This window comes from Cynoglossus semilaevis, chromosome W, assembly GCF_000523025.1.
Source record: "Cynoglossus semilaevis isolate Cse_v1.0 chromosome W, Cse_v1.0, whole genome shotgun sequence".
In the NCBI taxonomy this organism is placed as follows: domain Eukaryota; kingdom Metazoa; phylum Chordata; class Actinopteri; order Pleuronectiformes; family Cynoglossidae; genus Cynoglossus; species Cynoglossus semilaevis.
Window position 1 is genome coordinate 5962407 of NC_024327.1, and position 9175 is coordinate 5971581.

A 9175-nucleotide genomic window follows, 5' to 3' on the forward strand; every position below is an offset into this window, starting at 1 on the left:
TAGATAGATAGATAGATAGATAGTGTCCAACCATCAGCGGATGCTGGAACAGGCCAGGCAGCTGAGAGTGGAGAACGAGTGAGAGGAGGCTCTGACACACCAGAGGCAAGAACCCCCCCCCATGTTTACGTTTGTCTTTACTTAATATTTTGCCGTAATTTCACCTATGTCTTTTCTCTTAACTTTTGGGTAAATGTATCACCATAGAAGCTAGGAAACTTGTAATATTTTCCTTCACCTTCTACCTCTCTTTGGGGTTGCTGGGGCAGCAAGGGCCAATCCCAGTATTCATCAGGCAACGTCAGGGTGCACTCTGTACAGTTCACTCATCGTTCACAGTGTCTCATATAGAGACAAACAACCATTCACACTCACATTTATACCTATGCTGAATCAGAGTGTTCATTAACATGCAAACTCCATGCAAAAAGACCATCAGTTCACAAACCACTTCCACTATGTGCCTATATTTGACATTTTTACATATTCGAATTTCGTTCAGACTGAAGAAGTTCTAGACAACATCTTTGGCCTGGCTAGCTTAAGATTAGACTGATGTTTAGTCGTTTTTAGCTAAACTTAATAGACATAAAATATGGAAAACACATTTTATTTTATATATATTTATAATTGTTCAATCACAAAAGTCTACACTTCAGCAGCAGTATGGCAACCTCTCCTGTGTTTTGACTAAATCCTGAAGCCCTATGAAAAAAACACAGCAGGACAAACAATATTTAGACATGCAGGTTTAGATTTAATTAGGTGAGTCTTTTGTTTGGTGTTTGGTAATCTATTTTTGATACTAATTATATTATTTCCTTTGTGTGTAGCTGTTCCAGGCGGAACAGAGGCTGCAGAGATTGAAGCAGCAGCTGAAGGACCTGTAGCAGTGGGCAGCTGATGCCAACCCAGAGAGTGAGTATTTCCTGTGCTGCTGCTTGTTACAGGGACACAGGAGAGAATTTAGGGTTTTTTTTTTCTCTCTCCCTCTCTGTTTAGTTTTTTTAGCTAACATTATTTATCTCAAGTTAAATATAGGTATTTTTCTTGCTTTTTTGTTTAAATATAATTTGTGAAAAATATTTTTGCTAAGTTTAAAAGTTAAATTGATTATTGTTTGGATTTCTATCACCTATTCTATTACATTTAAATCTCTGTTACCTGTCAGGCTTAATAAAGCAACTGGAGATGGATATCAAGATCAACTTCTACATGGTCTCTGAGAAACTGCCTAAAGAGCTGGAGGCAATGAGAAGCTCTGTGTAGTTCCTTCAGAAGGTGGGTAGAACCTGCCATGGGCCAGGCTGATCTGCAGGAGCTGGGGGACAAGGTTAGAACCGATGTATGTTTTTGCAGTGTGGCTCAAACACTGACGTCTTTGTCTCTGTGTGATTGGATATTTTCCCCTTCCACAGATCAGAGCGGTTGACTCTCAGATAAACCAGCTTATAGAGAAGAGGATGATGAGAAATGACCCCATGATGACCCTCTATAGGCAACAGGTGAAAAGTTCAACATTTTTATTTACTTGTATTTTTAAACATCCAGTGTTACACAGCAGATATTCCTCAGTAGGTTTGTTTAAAGACAGAATGTGATGTAGCAGAGTATTTCCCTGTTGCCTGTAAAGTCAAGGATAAAAGATCACAGGTCAGATTTTGTTCTCTTTTCTCACAAAGCACCGCTGCTCTGGAAAAGCCTGGAACAGGAAGGAATACACAGACAAGATCATGTTTATACAGTGGGTACAGAAAGTATTCAGACCCCTTTAAATGTTTCACTCTTTGTTATATTGCAGCCATTTGCTAAAATCATTTCAGTTAATTTCTTTTCCTCATTGATGTACACACAGCACCCCATATTGACAGAAAAACACAGAATTGTTGACATTTTTGCAGATGTATTAAAAAAAACAATTGAAATATCACATGGCCATGAATATTCAGACCCTTTGCTGTGACACTCATATATTTAACTCAGGTGCTGTCCATTTCTTCTGATCATCCTTGAGATGGTTCTACACCTTCATTAGAGTCCAATTGCGTTTAAATATACTGATTGGACTTGATTAGGAAAGCCATATATCTATATCTTTATGTCTATATAAGACTTTACAGCTCACAGTGCATGTCAGAGCAAATGAGAATCATGAGGTCAATGGAGCTTCCTGAAGAGCTCAGAGACATAATTGTGGCAAGGCACAAATCTGGTCATGGTTACAAAAACATTCTGCTGCACTTAAGGTTCCTAAGAGCACAGTGCCCTCCATAATCCTTAAATGGAAGACGTTTGGGACGACCAGAACCCTTCCTAGAGCTGGTCGTCTGGCCAAACTGAGCAATCAGGGAAGAAGAGGTAAAGAAGAACCCAAAGATCACTGTGGCTGAGCTCCAGAGATGCAGTCGGGAGATGGGAGAAAGTTGTAGAACGTCAACCATCACTGCAGCCCTCCACCAGTCAGGGCTTTATGGCAGAGTGGCCCGACGGAAGCCTCCCCTCAAATGGAAGCCTCTCCTCAGTGGAAGACACATTAAAGCCCACATGGAGTTTGCTAAAAAAAAACTGCTCATCACCTGTCCAATACAGTCCCAACAGTGAAGCATAGTGGGGGGGGTGGGCGGCAGGACGACCGGTTGCAATCGAAGGAAAGATGAATGCGGCCACGTACAGGGATATCCTGGACAAAAACCTTCTCCAGAGTGCTCAGGAACTTAGACTGGGCCGAAGGTTCAACTTCCAACAAGACAATGACCCTAAGCACACAGCTAAAATAACTCACTGAGTTGTTGTGAGGCCAGTCCTTGACTGTTCTTGAATGGCCCAGACCCATGACTTAAACCCAATTAAAAATGGCTGTCCACCAACGTTCACCATTCAACCTGACAGAACTGGAGAGGATCTGCAAGGAGGAATGGCAGAGGATCCCCAAATCCAGGTGTGAAAAACCTGTTGCATCATTTCCAAAAAGACACATGGCTGTATTAGCTCAAAAGGGTGCTTCTAATAAATACTGAGCAAAGGATCTGAATACTTATGACCATGTGATATTTCAGTTTTTCTTTTTTAATACATCTGCAAAAATGTCAACAATTCTGTTTTTCTGTCAATATGGGGTGCTGTGTGTACATTAATGAGGAAAAAAATTAACTTAAATTATTTTAGAAAATGGCTGCAATATAACAGAGTAAAAAATTTAAGGGGGTCTGAATACTTTCTGTACCCACTGTATGTGTGGTATTAAGTTCTAAGGAATTCCTAGGTGTTATAAACAGTATTCTAGTCTCGTGCCATCTTCCTTCCCTAGAAAGTAACTGTGTTTGTGGTTTGTATATCTAACGGAGCATCATTCCTGCAGACTTCAATTATCTTTCATAGGAAGGAGGAAAAAACAGAGGAGCTGCAGGAAGCGAGAGAGGAGCTAGCAGCAGCAGAGAAGGAGCTGAGGCAGAGGAGCAGCCAGACACAGATTTCAGATGGAGAAGAGGTTGTCCAGGGTGACAAGGTACATTCTGCAGTAATGCAGTAGCAGAATATTTACCTAACTAGAAATTCTGGAAAGATGGACTGCAACAGATAATTTCCACAGTAACAGAGTGTTTTTGCTGTATTTTTTTTCACCTCTGATAAAATGTACTCTGATTGGTTATCTTCTCAGCATGTGATGTAACTGCTGCCATCACACACACACACACAGAGAGAGAGAGACAGACGCAAGCTTAATCTGCCTGCACACGCGTAGATCTGCAAACCGCACAAAACACAAGAGGCTATTTCTGTTCTTATCCAAACACAGATGGACTAACTGTCTAGTGTTACTTTTCGTTTCCCTGCTCTCCCCCACATTCCCATGCAGAACCATAAATAGAACGCAACAGATAATATCCAGAACAAGGAAATGAACGGGACAAAGTGGTTAAAAGTTGGCCTTTTACCCTGATCTTCAGTGTCATCTGTGTCCTAATTCAAGTCAGCTGAACACATTAAACAGACGGGGGGCCTTAAAACCTTTGTCAGTATTTATATCCCATGACGTGAATGTTCTCCCACTTTCAGACACATGGCCTGGTCCACTGTGTGTTGTCACGTTGTCCAACCTGATTACACTGCTGATGAGAAGAAAAAGAGCCAGTGTTTAAGATGTGTTAAAACCCTCGGGAAATCACTGATTGATGGCAGCAGTGCTGTGTGAGGGAGAGTTTTTACAATCTGCTGTTTTACACACACAAGTGAAGTTTTCTCTTATTCTCCTCCTCCGCTCATTGTTTTGTGGATTCTCTGTCAATCCCTGCGGTCACTGCATGTGAGTGTCCAGGACTGTTGTCCCTGTATGAACTTTGACCTGCAAAATAGTGGGGGTGCACCTGGAATTGATGTACAACCTGCAATAAGCTCAGACTATACTGCAGTAACAGAAAAATAGCAGATAGTGGTATAAAGTTAAGAATAATGTTTCTGTGGGGTTTAGAAGACTTTTGCTCAGCCTGATACACATGACTAAAATATGCAGTGTTTCTTTGACAAATGGATTTCTGGTCCTGACTTGCAGTTTTCCATATCTGTGACTGATAAATGATGGCCTTTTAACTTGTCTTTTCCCTGAGGCAGAACATTTTCTTTTCTTTTTTTTTTTATTTTTGAGTTTCACATGGATGATACTGTATATTGAACAGTGAACATTCCCTGACATTGGCCCCTCATTGGTAGAAAGCAGACAGTAGTGAAAGGGATAAGGAGGACGATTATGTATCTCACAAGGCTATATATAGAGGTAAGAAAATGAATTAGGAAATAGGGAAAGCTGACCTCTGTGAAAGAAATGGGCCACGTCTGTGGTTCCAGAGTATACTGACCGTCTTACAGAGTTCTCCCTTGATCCAAAGTCCCATTTATAACACAACGCAGTCTGTTCACGTCAGGGTTGTTGTTTTACATCTTTCCAGTTTGACCTTATCATCATCTTAGAAATCAGTAGAAGTAGAAGTATCTTTGATGAGCATCATAACTCTATAGAGTTTATAATCAATTTTCTCATTAACATTTTTTAAAAAAGTGTTCAGTCACTGGGCATTCCCAGAAGATATGTGAGTGATTGCTGACTTTTTCCACACTTTCTCCAACATCATTTCACTAACCGTTCCTTATATATATATATAAATATATACATATTGAAGAGTCAATATTTAACAACATTCCTTTTTGACGATAAATACACAGTTCCTGCCATGTTCTGGACATGATCTTATTAACAAACATGGTAACTACTCAGAATCAGGATGTCACTGTGTCGCTCCTCCAGTTATGTGAAGGATATTTCTTACTTTTCAGGTGTGTGTTACCTCTGTGTGTTTTTTTGCCTTGTAGTCTTTGTGCCTGAGACAGGTGCAATATGTCACAGCCACTGACCACTTCACACACAATTGTTTTGGGGACACAAAGTTGACAGCGCTGCCTCCTATTATTCTGCTGTGCTAATTCCACATTCAGCCATGTCTGTCCTTGATGTCCCAAAATACACAAAGAATGGATGTCCACGCACACGTACATACACATACATTCTGCCTCCTGGATCCCGAGAGGACATGAGGCCTCTAGGGATCCAGGCAGACAATCAGGGTGGGGAGGGACTCAACGGCCCGATGAAACTGCTCGCTGCACACATAGCTGGCCCTGAACCTGAGGAGATCGAGGGACCGTGTCAGATCATAGCGTTACCCTTGTGGCCCCTCAGCTGGACTCGCTGTTCAATTCTAATCCCCTCTTTTCTCCCTTGGTTCAACCTTTTGTCTTCATCCGTGGCCTTTCAGAAATATTTTAGGCATGGTCAAAACCTCATCAACCAAAACAGACACTTTAATAGGCACTTTATTAAATTTCTAGAATGTAGAAAGTGTTTACATTTTCAGGTCACAGTCGCATATACCTCAATTTCACTGATTTTGTTATTATATATGTTTTCTAATAATTTAATAACAGCTAATAGATTGCCTAAGGTAGTCTAGCAAAACAATGAAAAAATCCTGAGAATTGGCCAAAGAGGCTCAAAATTGGTTCAAAATATAGGTTACAGTTAACCAAGAAAATTAACATTCAGCAAAATAATCCCAGAAACTTTTTTTGTTTGCCATTTCTCCTTGTTTGTTCTTTCTTAAGCTGTAAACAGAATTGTTACCAGGCAAATCAGACTAAAAACTAAATTGCAGTTTTCTATATGTGAACGTCAGATGGATGTGAGCAGTGAGCTGCTGACCAATGACACGTTTTTTGCAGCCAGATGTTTTCTCTTGGGCATGAGAGGAGACGCAGCCAGTGTTTCACATTCACAACTCCAAGCAGATGCTACAGTTGTTTATTTTGTAAAATACACTACTCAAAAAAATACACAATGTAACTCCAAGTCAATCCATCCATCCGCTTATCCGTTACCAGGTCGCAGGGGCAGCAGTCTCTATGACCGCCACCAAAAGCACACTGCACCATACCAACCCCCCTGAACCTTCCTGTGGGTGATGAGTCCACTGGAAGGTAAATACCACCCTAACCAGGATTCTATCTTGCCCAGGAGGTGAACCCTGGGGTTCCACACCAATGACAGAGACATTGCCTCTGGGCCAAAGCACCACCCAAGTCAATCACACTTCTGTGAAATCAAACTGTCCACTTAGGAAGCAACACTTATTGACAATTAATTTCACATGCTGTTGTGCAAATGAAATAGACAACAGGTGGAAATTATAGGCAATTAGCAAGAGACCCCCAATAAAGGAGTGGTTGTGCAGCTGGTGACCACAGACCACTTCTCAGTTCCTATGCTTTCTGGCTAATGTTTTGGTCACTTTTGAATGCGGTGCTTTCATTCTAGTGGTAGCATGAGACGGAGGTTACAACCAACACAAGTGGCTCAGGTAGTGCAGCTCATCCAGGATGGCACATCAATGCGAGCTGTGGCAAGAAGGTTTGCTGTGTCTGTCAGTGTAGTGTCCAGAACATGGAGGCGCTACCAGGAGATAGGCCAGTACAGTACACTTTCAAAGTGTATAAGGCAGCGATAAGTGTAAGCGAGTGTGGTAACTGTGACACTATGGAACCACTAGTGTAGCAATGTGTTGTATGTTGGGTTGAACTAATTATCATGTATCTGGAGAACAAGAAAACCCTCGTCCACGTTCCTCCTGTTCTTCATCAAGCATCCTGTGTTCTCTACAGCAGCAGCCTCTCCCTGGACTCGTCCTACCATATCAGATGTGCTGTTTTCACCTGATCCCCAACATTCATGTAGTTTGTGTTAATGGTGAAATGATAGAGGCTTCCTGGAAATAGCTTGACGCCTCAGTGAGATTCCAGCACTTGACATGATAATGGGCAGTCTGACGCAGACAGAGCCGCTATTTCTGAATGCTGCATCTGCTTCTCCCCCTCTGTCTGCATGCTGCATTCATGACAAGATGTTCAACCACCAAAGGTTCTCCTGCTGGTCACATGTTCAGCTAGTGACATGGCTTAGCCATCACACTAGTAAATGCTAATGTAGTTTAGCCTAGAGTGTTAAATGTTTGTGTCGTGCGTTTTCAAAAATGCATGTCCATTCTTTCAGGTGGTAATTATGTTTTATTTTGTGTTTTTCAGTAAAAAGTGGAAACTGAAAAGGGCATCTCTGGTTGACGCTAGGAAAATTGAAGCTGTTGATCAGGGATAAACAATAGTCTGATAGAATTAGCTGCAAACATCATGTAAAAATTGTAGAAACCAAAACCTACAAATATCTAAAAGGTTTGCTCAAACTTTAGTCATGTAAATAGCCATACGTTGGCCCAGAAATAGATTTGTGTAAGAAATGGACATAGCATGACAACAATTTGAACAAACAGTAATTTTAATAAACATTCCAAAACTGTATGATTTTAACTGTAAACTTTTTTTAAATCCTTAATTCAACATAAATATTATATAACCATGTAGTAATTGAGCCAGCAACCAAATGTTTATGTTCTTTCAGTCATGATGTTGAGTTTTTCTATGATCTCTAAACTCTATGATTGTGGAGAAGAAGTCCGCTCTGGCTCCCATCATCAAAGAACTGAGAGCACTCAGACAAGAGTGTCAGGTGAGCATCACCAACACAACATAACTCTGGACAATCCTCTGTACCAAATACTACTGGATGGAGGTAAAGATTCAGTGAGGCCCTGTGTGAAGTGCATCTGCAAACCCATTTAAATAACTAGGTGTGTGCAAGGGCTTTTCTAATGACATGGAAAGTCAGGATGAGAATAAGGATGTTGACATTTCAGCTGTACATTTTTACATATGGTCAACAGCTGACAGATCATCTAATCTGAATGAGATGCAAACTCCAAAGTCAATTTTGCCCGCAGTAATTACTAAGGCACTTTCACTCAAATGACTTAGCAGCACTGACTGTTCTGTCTGCATTAGACATCAAACATGCTGTCGTCTTAGAAGAATGAAAACTATAAGAGAAGTGACACTTTTACAGAAGATACTTTTTCTGTCTATTTGTTAAATATTTAAATGTGTTACAAACAATCAGAAATTGCTCACACAGCATCTGTTCATATATTTATATATTAGATATTTTTAACTAATCCCTGGTACAAGACTTTAACTATTTTTTTTATATTCTGTCAGTCATTAAGCTATCTTGGAGCTAACGTTTGGCTTATATCTTGGCTAACACCATAGCTATTTTTTAAATTTTTTTTTTTTTTTATCATGGATGATTGTTGGCTAGTATTTGTTTAGTTGCCTATTTGCTACTTGGTAGAATTTGGCTAACTTCTGTCAAGGAAAAATTTGTCATGCAGTTTGCAGTTTTATTTGCTTAACATAGTCGTTAGTCACTTGACAGTGAACCTGCTTTGTGCCTGTGTGTTCTGCTGTCTTGAGTCCATTAAGAATCATTTCTAGGAAGGAAGGAAGGAAAGAAAATGAACTACTTGTCATTGTGACACAGCACACCACTGCACACAACAAACCTCTGCTTTTAACCCATCACCAAAGTGAACAGTAAGCTTTAACCTTCCTCTGGTGTTCGGGTCGGCACCGACCCGTTTCCAAGTTTTAAATGCATTAAAAAACACGTAAATTAGTTTATTGCGTCAAGGCTTTTTGACTTTGTCAAGAACCTCTATTTCAACAAAATAAAACAAAAAAA